The 15,942-nt window shown below is 42.8% G+C and overlaps 1 long non-coding RNA gene across 1 annotated transcript in view; it reads left to right on the top strand.

Moving 5' to 3' along the window:
• Window positions 1–4,508: 4,508 nt before the first annotated feature.
• Window positions 4,509–15,942, top strand: part of LOC137210490 (uncharacterized) — a 54,223-nt gene continuing 42,789 nt past the window's right edge. The window contains exons 1-2 of the long non-coding RNA XR_010936574.1: window positions 4,509–4,571; window positions 5,339–5,444. This is a non-coding gene — a long non-coding RNA (uncharacterized lncRNA). The remainder of the gene's footprint in view (window positions 4,572–5,338; window positions 5,445–15,942) is intronic.

Genomic DNA, 15,942 nt, shown 5'->3' with positions numbered 1-15,942 from the left:
TTTTACTTTACTTGTCACATATCACGCATAACCTAACCTTCTGTCCATCCTTATTTTTATTTATTTTTTTAGTTTTAGTTTTAGTTTTTGTTTTTGTTTTGCAGTATGCGGACCTCTCACTGTTGTGGCCTCTCCCGTTGTGGAGCACAGGCTCCGGACGCGCAGGCTCAGCGGCCATGGCTCACGGGCCCAGCCGCTCCGCGGCATGTGGGATCTTCCCGGACCGGGGCACGAACCCGTGTCCCCTGCATCGGCAGGCGGACTCTCAACCACTGCGCCACCAGGGAAGCCCCATCCTTATTTTTAAATGAATTTTAAATTAAGTTGTAGACATCAGTACACTTCCTCCTAAAATGCACCTCATTAGTGAATGTTTGCTCGCTTATCATATAGACCCTATGATTTATGACTGATTCTTTCTTTGGTCACTAGGAAGCTTAGGAATTGTGACCTACCTACTTTGCAATAATTTCTGGTATATTATATTTTTGTGTATGTTACCCATGACTTCATTTTACAGTGCCATCCATGATTTTCTCTAAATCTCTTCTTTATAAAAACACCTATTTTGTTTTTGTTTTTGTTTTTGTGGTACGTGGGCCTCTCACTGTTGTGGCCTCTCCTGTTGCGGAGCACAGGCTCCGGACACGCAGGCTCAGCGGCCATGGCTCACGGACCCATCCGCTCCGCGACATGTGGGATCTTCCCGGACTGGGGCACGAACCCGTGTCCCCTGTATCGGCAGGCGGACTCTCAACCACTGTGCCACCAGGGAAGCCCAACACCTATTTTGATCCTTCTGTATTTTGTAAACTTCCTCAAATAAATTCTGGACTAAGGTTAAAATAAAATTAGACTGGTTTGGTATACTGTTTAAAGCATTGATTATTCAAAGAGGATGTTGCTAGTAATTTCCATGTATATCTTTATAAGAAATTGGAAACGTTTGTAACAGAGGTGAATCACAAGAACAGATTAAATACCATTCTTTTGTAATTAGGGTTATTAGAGTTGCTAGGCATTTAATAGTAGCAGCATTATTCACAATAGCTAAAAGGTGGAAACAACCTAAGTGCACATGACAGATGAATGGATAAACAAACTGTGGCATATACATATGATGGAATATTATTTGGCCATAAAAATGAAATTCTGATACATGCTACAACATGGATGAACCTTGAAAACATGCGAAGTGAAAGAAGCCAGACACAAAAACACAAGTATTGTATGATACTTCTTTGAAGTATTTAGAATAGGCAAATTCATAGAAATAGAAAGTAGAAGTTATCAGGGCTGGGGGAGGGAAATGGGGAGTTATTGCTTAATGTTCATAGGGTTTCTGTTTGGAGTGATGAAAGGGTTTTGGGAATTGATAGTGGTCATGGTTACACAACATTGTAAACGTACTTAATGCCCCTGAATTTTACACTTAAAAGTGATTAAAATGGTGAACCTCATTTTATATCTATCTTACCACAATAAAAACTTTTTTAAAAAGCAGGTTAAATATCATTCTTTTTGCGATTAGGACAATTAGAGTTGCTAGTCTTTCAATGGGTTGTTTGTAGTTGCCATGCAGTTTTTCCACAAGGCGTCCTAGATACCACAGAGTTGATCATTATAAATAAGGTAATGTTTTATTAAAGGAACCATTTTATAATTGAAAATTACATTTCAGGGTACATGACCAAGGAAGCAGTATTAAGTAAATTGCAGAGATGACCAGAAATATGCCATAAAAGCCAGGACACTACAATAATTGTTGCAACTTGGGGCTGTAGTGTGTGTTCCCACACAAAGAGGACAGTAGGGAAAGGCAGCTTAATGGTGACCCTGGGTATGTTCAGAAAAATGGTCTGCCCCAGGGGTCAAAGCAGTGCGCAGGTAATCTGGAAAGGGAGCCATGACAGACAGACAGGCAGACAGTTCTACCTGTGTTACATTACCTCTAGCCATGACAGGTAAAGGCAGACAGGAAGTAGACACCTGGAAGGCTTACATATGAGGGGCAAGGTCCCACCCACTGCGAGAAGCACAGAGTAGGACTCCAATTCCAGGACAGAGCTAAGGATTTACTCAGTTTCACATATCAAGAACACGGAAATAGAGTGCCTGGGAAAGCTATCAAAAGCCTTGATAATAATTATGTACTTCAATATAAAAACTTATTGATAAGGAATTTATTCCACAGAAGTAATTATTTAGCATAAAGATGTAACTATTAGTACAAAGATTCTTATAACAACAATGCTTAAAATAATAAAAAAATTATGATTAACTTAAATGCTCAACAATAAGGATATCCATCCAGCAAAATAACTAGAGCCATTAAAAATGCTGTTGTGGAAGCATTCGCAGGGGCATGTAAGTAAAAATGCTTCCATTTTTATATATACTACAGCTATTCCTTGGTTAGATATGCAAGTACTCCACCGAACAAATCAAAGGAGATTACACTGCCAACATTTTATATCTGAAGCTATCTACGTTACTCAGAACTTCTTCTGGTTGCAGAGTAAGCTCATGGATAAGAGGGGTCTTTCTTTCACTCATTTCATCTAACGATATTAAAGTATTTTACTACCTTTGTATATTTTACAGAAAGAACACTTTTATAAAGTTTTGTGTAAATGCAGAGGCAAAAGACTGTATTAAAAAGTTTGCTTCTATTATTGCAGAGGGGAGAGGGGCCCTGCTCAGTAATAAATCCACTTTCATTCATTCAGTCATTCGTCAAACACCTGCCATGTGCCCAGCATTGGTTAACACCAAACAGAGCTCTTGGTTACAGGCTGCTTACATTCTAAGGGGGAGAGTGGGACAGACCACCAATAAGTAACCATACAGTATTGTAGTAGTGATAGATGATATTAAAAAATTGAACAGGAGAGAGGGAGGCTGTTTAGGCAGAGTGTTCAGGAATGTACTCTCTCTGAGAAGCAGATATATAACCAGCCATATATGTCATTGCCAGGAGGAAGTATCCCACACTTGACACTTCTATAAAATAATAAACCATGTCACTTCATACAATCTATACTTATTTGCTCTGTGTTAAAGTATGACACGATGCAGGTGGTGTGTTATTGAGAAAAAATTTTCAATAAATGTCATTCTTGACTCTTTGGTCTTCTGCAATTAGATCACTTCAAAGTGATCTTTGGTGAACTTCACCAAAAAGCCGTAAAAGGGCTTCCCTGGTGGTGCAGTGGTTGAGAGTCCCCCTGCCAATGCAGGGGACACGGGTTCGTGCCCCGTTCCGGGAGGATCCCACGTGCTGCGAAGCGGCTGGGCCCGTGAGCCGTGGCCGCTGAGCCTGCGCGTCCGGAGCCTGTGCTCCGCAACGGGAGAGGCCGCGGCAGTGAGAGGCCCGCGTACCGCCAAAAAAAAAAAAAAAAAGCCGTAAAAGATATTGCCAGGTGATTAATTCGGACTTTACAAAGTGAGCTTCAAAATCCTGCCCAGAAAATTTCTAGGACACGGCTCTAAGTGGACTCCTTCCCAGAGCTGCCGGCTCAGGGTACACATGGCCGACTTTGGCTGGGGAGATGGGCAGGGTGTCCCGGGCACCCAGCCAGTGCCACAATAGCTCCTCCCCTTCCTCACCCATCCCCCATCAGACCCTACATGAGGCCAGATTTGTGCCAGCCGATCTGTTAGAAACGACAGAGGTTTTTTTTGTTTGTTTTTGTTTTTTATCTTTTTTTGCGGTACGCGGGCCTCTCACTGCTGCGACCTCTCCCGTTGTGGAGCACAGGCTCCGGACGTGCAGGCTCAGTGGCCACGGCTCACGGGCCCAGCCGCTCCGCGGCATGTGGGATCTTCCCGGACCGGGGCACGAACCCGCGTCCCCTGCATCGGCAGGCGGACTGTCAGCCACTGCGCCACCAGGGAAGCCCCGCCCATTACATTTTTAACAGGAAAATTTCGAACATACACTGAAGTAGAGAGAACAACGTAATGAACCCCTAAACCCAGCACCCAGCTTCCATAATTTTCAACTCATGGTCAATCGTGTTCTCTGTGCCTCTTCTGCTTTACCAACCCCCCCTCCTCCACTCCTTGAGTTATTTTGAAGCACATCTCAGGTACTGTTTCATTTGTAAATATCCTTTTATTTATTCTGTATTACTTCTTCTCTAGCTCCTGGTACAGTATCTGCTCATGGTAGGTGCTCAGTAACTAAGTAGACTTGTTGGGTGAACCAATAAACAATTGAGTGGATGAAAGAAAGGCAGGCAGGTGACGGAGTTTGGACTCAGTTCTGTGGGCACTGAGAAGGTCGTACAGGGTGTTGAATTGGGGAGTGACATAGAGCGGTCACTGTACTGAAAGTGGAGGAAGAATTGGAGGTGGACACTGCCACCACAGAGGGATTTCTAGGAGGCTGCTATACAAAGCCTGGCAACCAGATTACAGTTATGTGTGGGAGACGGTAAGAAGCTGGAAGAAGGGAGGGGAAGGGCGGAAAAAAACCCCAAACACCTAGAGAGAGAGAGGAGAGGAAGGAACGTAGACCGGGAGACAGAAAAAAGGAAAGAAGTGAGTCAGAACAAGATGAAGGAAAGGTATAAAAGGGGAGGATGCTAAGAAGTGCTAAGGCAAAGAGGTGCAGAGGGCATGGGGGACGGGGGCAAGAGGCTCTTACAGAGATTCTCACTGTGCCAGGCCAGGCCAATGCCAGCTGGAGGGGCTCGTTTCCTGCCAGCTCTCTTTGCCCCTGTGGGTGAAGTACCAGCAACACTCAAGGCGAGAAGTCTGGTGTCAGTATTTGATCCAAGAAGCAGGGGTGGTGGGGAGGGGCGGAGGACGGGCAGAAGTGCAGCACAGTACTTCTCAGGCTCGCGTAGGTCTCCAAGGAGCATCCGGACCATACGGGGAAGGTGAAATCCAGGCAGGAAAAGAGCTGGCAGGAGGCAGGCTGAGGGGAGAGCCTCCAGCCAGCTTCGCAGAGGTTCAGGGCCAGGTCCTCTCCCTGAGGGAGCTGGAATGGGAACAGAGCATCGGGACTCTGGGCAGATGACCAATGTCCATAGCACATCCAAGTGCTGTTTAATAGAATGTCAGCAGTTCGAGGATCTCACAGACACTGGCGGCAGGGGAGGGGGCAGCCACCCTGTCCCCAGGTGCAGAAAGGTATGGGAGCCGCTTGCTGTGTGTAGGTCCCACTTCCAGACCTTCAGCTCAGGGCATCGGAAAAGCAGATCTTGAAGTGACCAGCCTTGAAAACCCAAAGCTTGGCAGGCAGGGGACCACTATTTGAAATATTCCTATTTTCTAAACTGGCAAGATTTAATAAGGTTTCCTAACCGTTGTGAATATTCATTTGTTTTAGGGTTCGACAAACATGGGTGCTGCCTCCGCTCTCTGAGCCAGACGGTGCTGCGAAGGACTTCCCTCAGTTCAGCTGGCCTCTTAGCCCACCCCTTCCTCCTTGCCTAGTAGGTGACAGTCATTGGTCTGTGTTTGATTATTGCGGGGAGCAATCCCCACCAGCTCCTAAGCATGCATGGGTGGAATTTGTTCCTGGTCTTCATTTTCTTTTTTTTTTTTTGCGGTACACAGGCCTCTCACTGCTGCGGCCTCTCCCGTTGCGGAGCACAGGCTCCAGACGCGCAGGCTCAGTGGCCACGGCTCACGGGCCCAGCCGCTCCGCGGCATGTGGGATCTTCCCGGACCCGGTCACGAACCCGTGTCCCCTGCATCGGCAGGCGGACTCTCAACCACTGCACCACCAGGGAAGCCTTGGTCTTCATTTTCTTTCTGGACTGGCAAGAGGCTGACACCTGGAAGTGCATTTGCAGATTCCACCTTCCCCTGGGTGGAGGCTGACCTTGGACGGGGGTTAGCAGGCCCTGCGCTGTGCTCCCTAACGTAGCCTTCATTGGCAGCAAAGGTGGCCTTTGATTCGCTCTCTGCCACTTCTCCAGTCCAGAACTTGGGGACTTGCTGTTCTTAGGCCTGGGAAGACCTGGAGAATGCTACATGTAAGTAGGCCTTGGCTTCCGGCAGAAGAGGAAGACGTCCTGACTCCCTCAGGGACTTTGGTACTCCCTCAGGACTGGTGGTGAGATCCCCTGACACTGGCTTTTTGCCTTATTGGTGATATACATGCACAAGTTTCTCCCAAACTCTGTAGGGAGACATGTGGATCAGAAGAGAAACTAACAGGAACAGTAAACAAAAGAGGCCCTCAGCAAGGGACTGGTGGATGTCATTCGTATTCCCTTGGTACAAACCACATATATCTAATAGACAACGGAACAGCACACTTAGATTTTCTCGCTCAAGCATGCTGGTCACTCTCTACTGTGCTCTTCGTTCCTGTAAGAAAGATGGCCTGTGACACTGTAGATGCTGCGAACTTCAGGGCCCCCTTTGACATTTTTCCTACTTCTCCCCCTGTCTCTCCAGATGGGGCTGGATCAGATCGAATGTGAACCTCTGCCCTCTAGTCTGAATGTCTGTGCTTTGAGCTGGTGCCCCTAATGGTACAATACAGTAATAGTTCATCATGCATTTGCAGAGAATGGTTCTAGATAAGGACGTTTTCTCTGAAACATGACAATTTAATTCCTGAAATTCATGGTTTGTAGCCATTTTAGAAAGAAAGCTTTCAACAATACGTACTCATTACTCTGCCTTAGTTAACAGAATGAGTGGGGTATAATTTGAAGTTCTGTTAATTTAGGATTGTTGTTGATATCCTATTCGGCCTGTGGAGGAACATGGCCTGTCTTTTCCCTGAATTCCACCAGATTGTCTCCACCGGTCAAAGAAGCAGCCATCTTTGTCTCTGCTTCTGTTTCAGTAGTTTAAGTTTAGTGGTTTAATAGTTCAATAGTTAAGTTTAAGAATTTGGCACCAGTTTCCCTTTAGTAGGCTCTCTAAACCTACAACTACTCATAGAATGAAAATTTTTAGAGCTAGAAGGAAATGGGAGCCTTTAGTCTTTGATTGTCACCGAGGGTGGAACTGCAGGTTGCCAAGGAAACCAAAGAATGCAGTGTTGTTTGTAACATGAAGTCAAAATTGTTCTCTGTGCATCTGAAGGAATAAAGTATCAAGACTTTGTCACAGGGACTTCCCTGGTGGCGCAGTGGTTAAGAATCTGCCTGCCAGTGCAGGGGACACGGGTTTGAGCCCTGGTCCGGGAAGATCCCACATGCTGCAGAGCAACTAAGCCCTCATGCCGCACAACTGCTGAGTCCTCGCGCCTAGAACCCGTGCTCTGCAACAAGAGAAGCCACCACAATGAGAAGCCCGTGCACCGCAACGAAGAGTAGCCCCTGCTCGCGGCAACCAGAAAAAAAGCCTGTGTGAAGCAACGAAGACCCAACGCAGCCAAAAATAAATAAAATAGAATTTTTTTAAAAAGGAGTGTAGATAGCAGGTTTCTCTTTGTACATGGGTTTGGTGGGACATGCAGGGGAAATACAATCATCCCTGGCTTAACAAACATTCAGATCACAACTATTCTGAAAGATATTTACAGAATTGCCCCAGCTGTGAAGATCAGGTGGTAGATGCAGGACATTAGTTCTCTTGGGCCAGGTTCGTCCACTAACCAGCTATGTTCCCTTAAGCAGGTCATAACTTTTCTGCAACTTCCATTTTTTAAAGTATCTAAAATGAGAATATTTTCAAGGTGTGTTTTAACTGTGACAGCTATAGCGAGATGTGCTTTGATTTGCTCTGTCTCCTTTACCAGGGTGGTATACTTGCTTGTTTTTTCAGTCAATACATTTGTGTATTGCCAGGAAGACAGCTGTGTCAGTCAGTCTCACAGATTTCTCAGCCAAGTTTATTAGAATCCTTGTGGCTCTGTCAGTGTACTGCTTTCCCGGTAGGGATTGAACTTAGCGCATTGTGTGATGGTTACTTTCTATTTCCTTAATTTCTCTTTCTGATACTTCGTTGTTAAGTGTATAGACATGCAACAGGTTTCCGTATATTAATTTTGTATCCTGCAACTTTACCGAATTCCTTGATGAGCTCTAGTAGAAAAAGCAACTAGTTTCACTTAATGTCCTTGATGAAGTAAAAAAAAATTAATTCTATGAAAATTTGATCCTTGAGTACACATCTTTTTGATGTCTGTATAAAAAAATTTAAAAGTATTCATAAATCCCCTCTCTGCATATTAAAGTATGATGGTCATCTCGAGGGAAAGCACTTGTGTGATTGGGCTGTGAGTTATTTCAGTTCCTCTTTTACTTGAGAGAATGATTGATAAACTATGGTTACTTATACTTGAGTATTTGGGAGACGCTATCTGGAACCTGGACGAAGTGAGCCACTTCAGGGTAAACAATGGGCAATATTTGTTATCAGTGATAAGGTCAAGTTGTTGAGCAAAATTGAATTTTGGAAAATTTGCATGTGCACAGCTTCCCAATATTTACTGATAGTTTCCCAATGTAAAGACTTTTCTAAGATCAGTGGTGGTATTAGTTAATTGGATTATTTTGATATGTTATAATGAAATGTGTCAATATGTGGAAGACCTGCCTAACGCAGGGGACTAATATTTTTCAAATGACCAAAGACTTCACAAAATTATGCATGGGCTAAAGGTCCATTCAAGCTGCAAGATACAGACCGATGGGTATTAATACCGTTTGACAGAATATAAAAAGTTATTGATATGGTTTCAGACCCACATTATAACTAACCTTCAGGAAACTAATCTTGAGTTTGAGTATACTATCAAAGAAGAATATCAACAATTATATGAAAAGGCTATTAAAATACTTCTCCCTTTTGTAACTATGTATCTGTATAAGACCAATTTTCCCCCATATACTTCAACCAAAACAACGTTGAATATTCCTCAGTTTAACTTTTTACTACAACAAATCTTAATAAATATAACCCACATAAACAGCATAGAGGAATCGTGAGACCAAAAGTTTTGAGAACCGCTGGTCTAAGCCTTAATGGTATCATTGAATCAGTTATTTTACTGTTCCTGGAGCCTGCCCTAGCTCTGTTATCTTTCTCTGAATGATATGAACTTTCTTCCGTGTTTAAGTCAGAGTCAGTGAAGGTTTATTATGGCTTACAGCCTAAAGCATTCTAAACTATACAGCACGGTACAAGGTTCAAATCAATAGACTATTTTTCTCTGGTGAAATTGTATCTGAAATATTTTCAGCTGTTTTTACTTTCTATGTTCTTCAAAGTCATTTCGTCATTTTTTTGTATCATAAGCAGCATACTTATTTAAATCCAAGTAATTTAATTCTTGTTGTCTACCTTCTGCAAAATACAATGAGCTTAACACCACGCTTAATTCCTTCTGGCCAGATCCTGCTTTGCTCAGCTTGTCCAAGATGTTATGGCTAATGTTATTATCATTCTATTTGCACTCTCAAATTCTTCCAATTCCTGAGCTTGTTTTGAGTAAGGCAATAAATATCTCATGAACCTTAGCTTAGAACCCAGTGGGGGCTAGAAAGATATTTGCTGCTGTTTACGTGGAATTGGTGCATAGCGGTGAGCTCTGGGCTTCAAGGAGCTCTTCTTGCTGTTACGTTCTCTGACCCTGTCTCCTTATTGATTTCCCTGTCTAACCCTTCAGTTTCCTGTGAATCCAGTAGTGGCCACCCAAGTTTCTTTGCATGTTCAGCATCCATATTGCTGCTTCTGGAAACAGCATTCTGATTTTCCTTTGAGGAACCAACTCTTAACTAAGTACATGCAGTTTTCTGGGGACTATAATTCAAGGTACTCTGTCCATCCCCTGCCAAAGTGAAGGTGAGTGGCCCAAGCTAAGCCATCAGGCTCTCTCTCTCCTTGGAAACTGAATCTTGGTTGAAAAGAGGAAAGGATAGAAAACTGCTGAAGTTGACACTGAGAGAGATTTTTCCCTTTGTCCTTGCTACCTGAATTCTCAGAGTTGCCCTAATTCCTGTCCCTTCTGAGGGCTGAATGTTCAAGTTTTCCGTAGATTTGTGAACCACCTGTATTTTTAATAAATTAGTTTTTTGCTTGAGGGAGCTAGTGTCTGAATCTGTTGCTTTTGACCAAGAACTTGGACAGAGATGTGGAAAGCTGCTCTGAGCCGCCTCCTAATTGGCTGGAACTCTGATGCTCTCCCTGTCTTGTTGGGACTCTTGTGACTCTAACCCATAGATTAGAGACTTATGAATAACATTGTGGATGGACAATGGATGGAATTAATTAACCTGACTTCCAGCTAACTCACCTGTTTAAACATCCAGCATCCATCCATCAGATCACATCACTGTGCATAAGGATCACCTTTCTGGGCCAAGCCTTCTCCCTCAGTGTCCATTCAGACAGTGTATAAGTAATATCCAGGATATAAGTAATATCCTGGATGCCTCCTTGAGGACTAAGTACAGCCTGGTCCCAATTCCTTTCCCTCCCCACCAGTCCTGTGCTTATGAGTCCCACCATTTTTCAAGACTTCAGTACACTTATAGTAGAGAAAGGACATATACCTGTTTTATATACATCTTCATAATGCATTGGAAAGAACATGGGACCCAGCATAAGAACACCTGAATTCAAATCTCAACTTTACTACTTGCTATGTAGCTTTGAGCAAATCATTTAATTTCTCTTGAGTCTCAATTTTCTCATTTGTGAAATGGGGGTTGTAATTTTTCCTGTTTTACTTAACCTTTCAAAGAGGTTGTAAGGATCAAATTAGATGATGGATGTGACAGCAGCTAATTGTATCAGACTGAGTTTTTTTTTTAATTTTTAAAAGAATTTTTTATTTTATATTGGAGTCTAGTTGATTGACAATGATGTGTTAGTTACAGGTGGACAGCAAAGTGATTCACTTATACCCATACAAGTATCCATTCTGAGTTTCTAAAGGATCAGATTTGTCTTTTACCTGCATTCCAAGTACATGGCACAACACCTGGTTCACAGCAAACCCTCACAACATGTTGATTGAATTCATCCACTTTGGGTGGGAGTTGTTCCAAAGCTCAACTAGAATTGGGACTAAATTGGTGATGGGAAAAAGAAGCAGATCTGGGAGCATGTGGCTTCATTATTCCGTCGTCTTATTGGTTAGCTCCTCTTTCAGGGTCCTTTACACTGGACTGAGTTTCTGTAACACTGAAAACCTGGATTTTTTTGCTTCCCCCAGTTGCCGTTGAAATCGGAACTGCCTGAAAGAACAGCTGAGCAATTCATCAGGCTCTTGTGGCTTAGAAGGAGCTGCTAGGATGAGATTTCTAATGACACACAGGCTCCAGTGGGGATGTTACAATTTCACGGTCACACATTATGGGCATTGTTCAAAGCCTGCGTGAAAGATTTTGCTAAGCCCAGCTGCCCTGGGCTTTGCATCAACCATTTGGGCAAAGTGCCAGCCTCTCTGCCACATTCTTTCCAGACCAAAAAGATTGTTGAGTAGCCCTCACAGATTTTTCTTGGGTGAAACAACCCAGCAGATATAGGTATATGTACCCTTGGATTGAGGCAAAGGCCCATGGGATTTTTGTTGTTAATTAAAATTTTATTTTTATTGAGGTAAAATTTATATACAATAATACTCAAGAGATCTTAAGTGTACCATTGGATGAATTCTTTCAACTGTATATACCTAACTAACCCCCCAAATAAGGTGTAGAACTTTTCTGTCGCCCCAGAAAGTTGTCTTCTGTCCCCTTGAATCTCTGCCCCACCCAGTAGGCAGCAGTTTTTGCTTTTTCTAGAATTTCATATAAATGGAATCATGCAGTGTGTCCTTTTTTGATCTACTTTTTTTGTGTGTCTGTCTTGTTTTTGAGATTTACCCTTGCTGTTGCATATATCCATAGCTCATTAGTTTTTAATTGCTGACTGATATTTCACTATATAAACATACCACAATTTGTTTATCCATAATGTTTTGAGATTTATTCTGTTTTTTGTGCATATCAAACTTTTGTTATTTTTTATTGCTGAGTAATATTCCATTATGCAAATGCACCATAATTTGTGTATCTCTTCTCTTGTCGAAGGACATTTGAGTTGTTTCTAGTTTTTGGCTATTATGAATAAAGCTGCTATAAAGATTTCCGTAAAAGTCTTTTTGAGGAAGTATCTTTTACCTAGGAGCGCAATTGCTGGGTCACACAGTAAGTGTCTGTTTAACTTCAGAAGAAACTGTCAGACCTTTTCACATCATGGTAGTACAATTTTATATTCCTACCAACAATGTATGAAGTTACAGTTGTTCCACATCCTCACTTATACTTGTCTTTCATTTTAATCATTTTAGTGGAAGTAACATGGTTGGTATCTCATTGGATCAGTGGGATCTTAATGGAATTTTCTATATTTGCTACACACAATTCTAAGCTGGACAGATGAGAGCAATAGGAGGACCCTGGCAGTAGTCAAGGGTTCTGGTACTTTACACTCACCTTCTCCCTACCCCTCACCAAGTTCCACAAATTTTTTCCTTCATAGTCTCCCACAGATTTGGCCCTTTTCCATTTTCAGAGTTATCACTATACTTAGTGCTCTAATGGTTTCTATTTTGGAGTTAAATCCCTGAACCTAAGACAAACTCCACTCCTGTTCCAGGAGAGAGGGGGTCCTTGAGGGTAAATGATACCAAAAAAGGTGCTTCCCTCTCACCTCCACCTCAGCTCAGCCTTTTGGCCTCCTTCAGGGTTATAATTTCACTGGAATATGCAAGACAGAGCAGACACCATGGCTGTTCTATCATGTGGAACAGAAAGTTCTTTGGGTATTGAAGCTGATTCCCAGGAATTAGAGAACTTAATCCGGTTATCATCAGAGCTTCACCAAGAAAATACAGTCAAGGATGACTTCAAGGTTTTGAGTCTAAAAGGCTCTCTCTATAGACCCTTAGACTTTCGTCTTTATAAAACCCTTGGTTTCTGGGAGCTCTCCAGGGTACTGGACTTCTTCCTGAAAACATCTCTAATACAGAAGACTAACGTTCCATGTCTGCATCTAACTAATGGTTCTCTGTGTTTTGAACATTGTTCTCCTTATTCCAACTTTTAATTCTGAAGCAAATTCTGCATGCCTATGACTATCTTTAAGATATCCCCTCTACTTTTCCATCTCCCAGCCACTATGTTAGGCCAAGCTACCTACAGTGGTCTTCCAAGTTAGCTCCACTCAAACTTTAATGTGCAAGTGAATCACTTGGGATACTGTTAGAATGCAGATTCTGATTCCAGGCTTGGGGAGGGGCCAATATTCTGCCTTCCCAACAAACTCCTAAGTCAATTTGTGCTGCTGGTCTGTGGGCCACAATGAGTAGCAAGGCTCTAGTTTTCTCACTTCCACCCTTGCCTCTCAACACTACAGTTATCATTTTGAAAACGTAAAACCTTTCAGCGACTTCTAGTTATGCTTAGAATGAAATCTAGACTCCTTATTGTGGCCAGAAAAATGCTGCTGTGTGGACTGACATCTGTTTACCTTCCTTGCCACATTAGGCTCACCTTTCCCCTCCTTCTCTACACTTCAGTCACACTGGACTTTGACTGCACTTACAGAGGACCACATTCACCCCAACCCCAGGGATTTGTGCATGCCATTTCCTCTCCTTGGGACCCCCTCTTCTTGTAAGACTCCCTCTTTCTAATACCACAGGCTCTACCGAACTGGTCTTGGTTAACACAGTCTTTTATCAGTTACAAATAGATAACTTGTTTTTCTCTCTGGTACTCCAATCACTGATTATGGAGTCCTGAACAATCGCCCATAGCTTTCTAACTGTATCTCTAGGATTTCCTGCTTGTTAACCCGTCATTTGTTCCATCATCAGTTAATGAACCTAAAGCACCTGAATATGTTTATATCCTAATGCCCAGAACCTGTTATTCTGGTACCACACATGGCAAAAGGGACATAGATGTGATACAGTTAAGGATCTTGAGATAGGAAGATTTTCCTGGATTATCTAGGATCAGAGTCAAAGAATGGTGATGACAGAAGCAAAGGTGAGAAAGAGATTCGAGGCTGTTTTGAAAAGGGAGGAGAAACGGTCATGAGCTAAGGAATGCAGATGGCTTTTGAAGCTTGAAAAGGCAAGGAAATGGATTATTCTCTAAAGCTTCCAGAAAGAACACAGTCCTGCTGACCTATTTTAGACTTCTGATCTCCAGAACTGTAAGATAATAAATGTGTGTTGTTTTAAGCCACTACATTTTTGGTGATTTGTTACATCGGCAATAGAAAACTAATGCAGTTAATAACACAGGGAACTTTTCAAAAACCGAGTTCCCAGCCAAGGGGGCAGCTCTGTGAGCAGGTCCTTTTAAAGAGCATCAGGCCTACAGGGTTAACTTTTTCCTATTCAAGCTGATAGCCAGCCAGTTACCAAACATGTGAGAGTGATCAGCCAAGATCAGCAGAGCTGCCTCCCCCAACCCGCTGTGAGTGAGCCCGGCCAAGACAAAAAGCACTTCTCAGCACAACTATTACCATGGGCAATAATAAATGCTTGTTGTTTTAAGCCACTGAGTTTTATGGTGGTTGTTACGCAGCAATAGCTAGCTAAATCACATGGGATTTAAGGCCTTTGAGTAGGAATTCTTGAGCCCAATCCATATATCCCACCTTCTCTCTTGTTTAGAACTGTTTTATTTATACTGGTCTATTTCTTTTTTTATTATTAATTAATTTATTTATTTATGGCTGCATTGGGTCTTCATTGCTGCACGCGAGCTTTCTCTAGTTGCAGCGAGCAGGGGTTACTCTTTGTTGTGGTGCACGGGCTTCTCATCGCAGTGGCTTCTCTTGTTGCGGAGCCTGGGCTCTAGGCACACGGGCTTCAGTAGTTGTGGTGTGTGGGCTCAGTAGTTGAGGCTCACGGGCTCTAGGACACAGGCCCAGTAGTTGTGGGGCATGGGCTTAGTTGCTCCACGGCATGTGGGCTGGAACCCATGTCCCCTGCACTGGCAGGCGGATTCTTAACAACTGTGCCACCAGGGAAGCCCTATACCGGTCTATGTCATGTCACCCAGGCAATCTTTGTTCCTTCCTATCACTGTACTTTCCTCCATGTCATCGCTGTATCTGGAGTGCTTTTTCCATTCACATCTGTGCCTCCTGTTTCAGAATGTAATTGACAGGCAATTGGCATGTACTTGCTTGAGCATCCAAGCTTCCAAGCCTAGTCAACTTGATGCCATTTGGAATTTGGTTAGGATCATTCAGTGTGTTACTAGTATTAAAAAGGCTTTTAAGGCATTGCCATCTGTCAGCTCTCAAAAGAACAAATACTTTAGGAAACACTTTCAGCTTAGATAAAAAAGTAGAGTTGGTGAGAGGGCTGCCAAAGTTATTTGTTCTTCTGTTACTGAGACGGAGGTTTATTGATTTTTTTGAGTGCTTGTGGAACTCTTGTTTCCTACGTCCCATAGCTGAGCACTCTGGTACTCTCACTGACACTTTATTAGTCATTGCCATATAAGAGTGAAACTAGCTACAGCGTCTTGAAACTAGGCAGTGTTCTAAGGTAAGAGCTGCAAATCTTGTTGCCAATGACAAAATGGCGAGTTGGCAAATGCTCACACTGGGTCGTAAAACAGAAACACAACAGCTAATATTTCTGCAGTGCTTACTCTGTGCCAAGCCTTGGGCTCACTTATGGAGGTACAGAGGTGATAAGACAGAACAAGTCCTTAACCTTATGGAATTTATAACAGAGAATAAAAGCAGTAATAGTTAAAGTCAGAAGAAAGTCTTTCCTAAGGTCAGCAATGAGCTATAAAGGCATTTGAAGGTGAAAAAAAAAGCCTGAGAATAGTGATGTAATCCCACGAATACCCTAATATCTTTTGTATAATATAACCTATTCATTTCTAAATTTTGTGTCAATATTCCCCTACACAACAAATATGTCTTGAGTGCTAATTATATCAGAGGCACTCTGTCTGACACCAGGAAGACATGGAAGAGACCAATATAATCCCTGCC

The sequence above is a fragment of the Pseudorca crassidens genome, chromosome 17 (assembly GCF_039906515.1).
Source record: "Pseudorca crassidens isolate mPseCra1 chromosome 17, mPseCra1.hap1, whole genome shotgun sequence".
Taxonomy (NCBI): domain Eukaryota; kingdom Metazoa; phylum Chordata; class Mammalia; order Artiodactyla; family Delphinidae; genus Pseudorca; species Pseudorca crassidens.
This window is presented reverse-complemented; position numbering and strand designations above follow the sequence as displayed.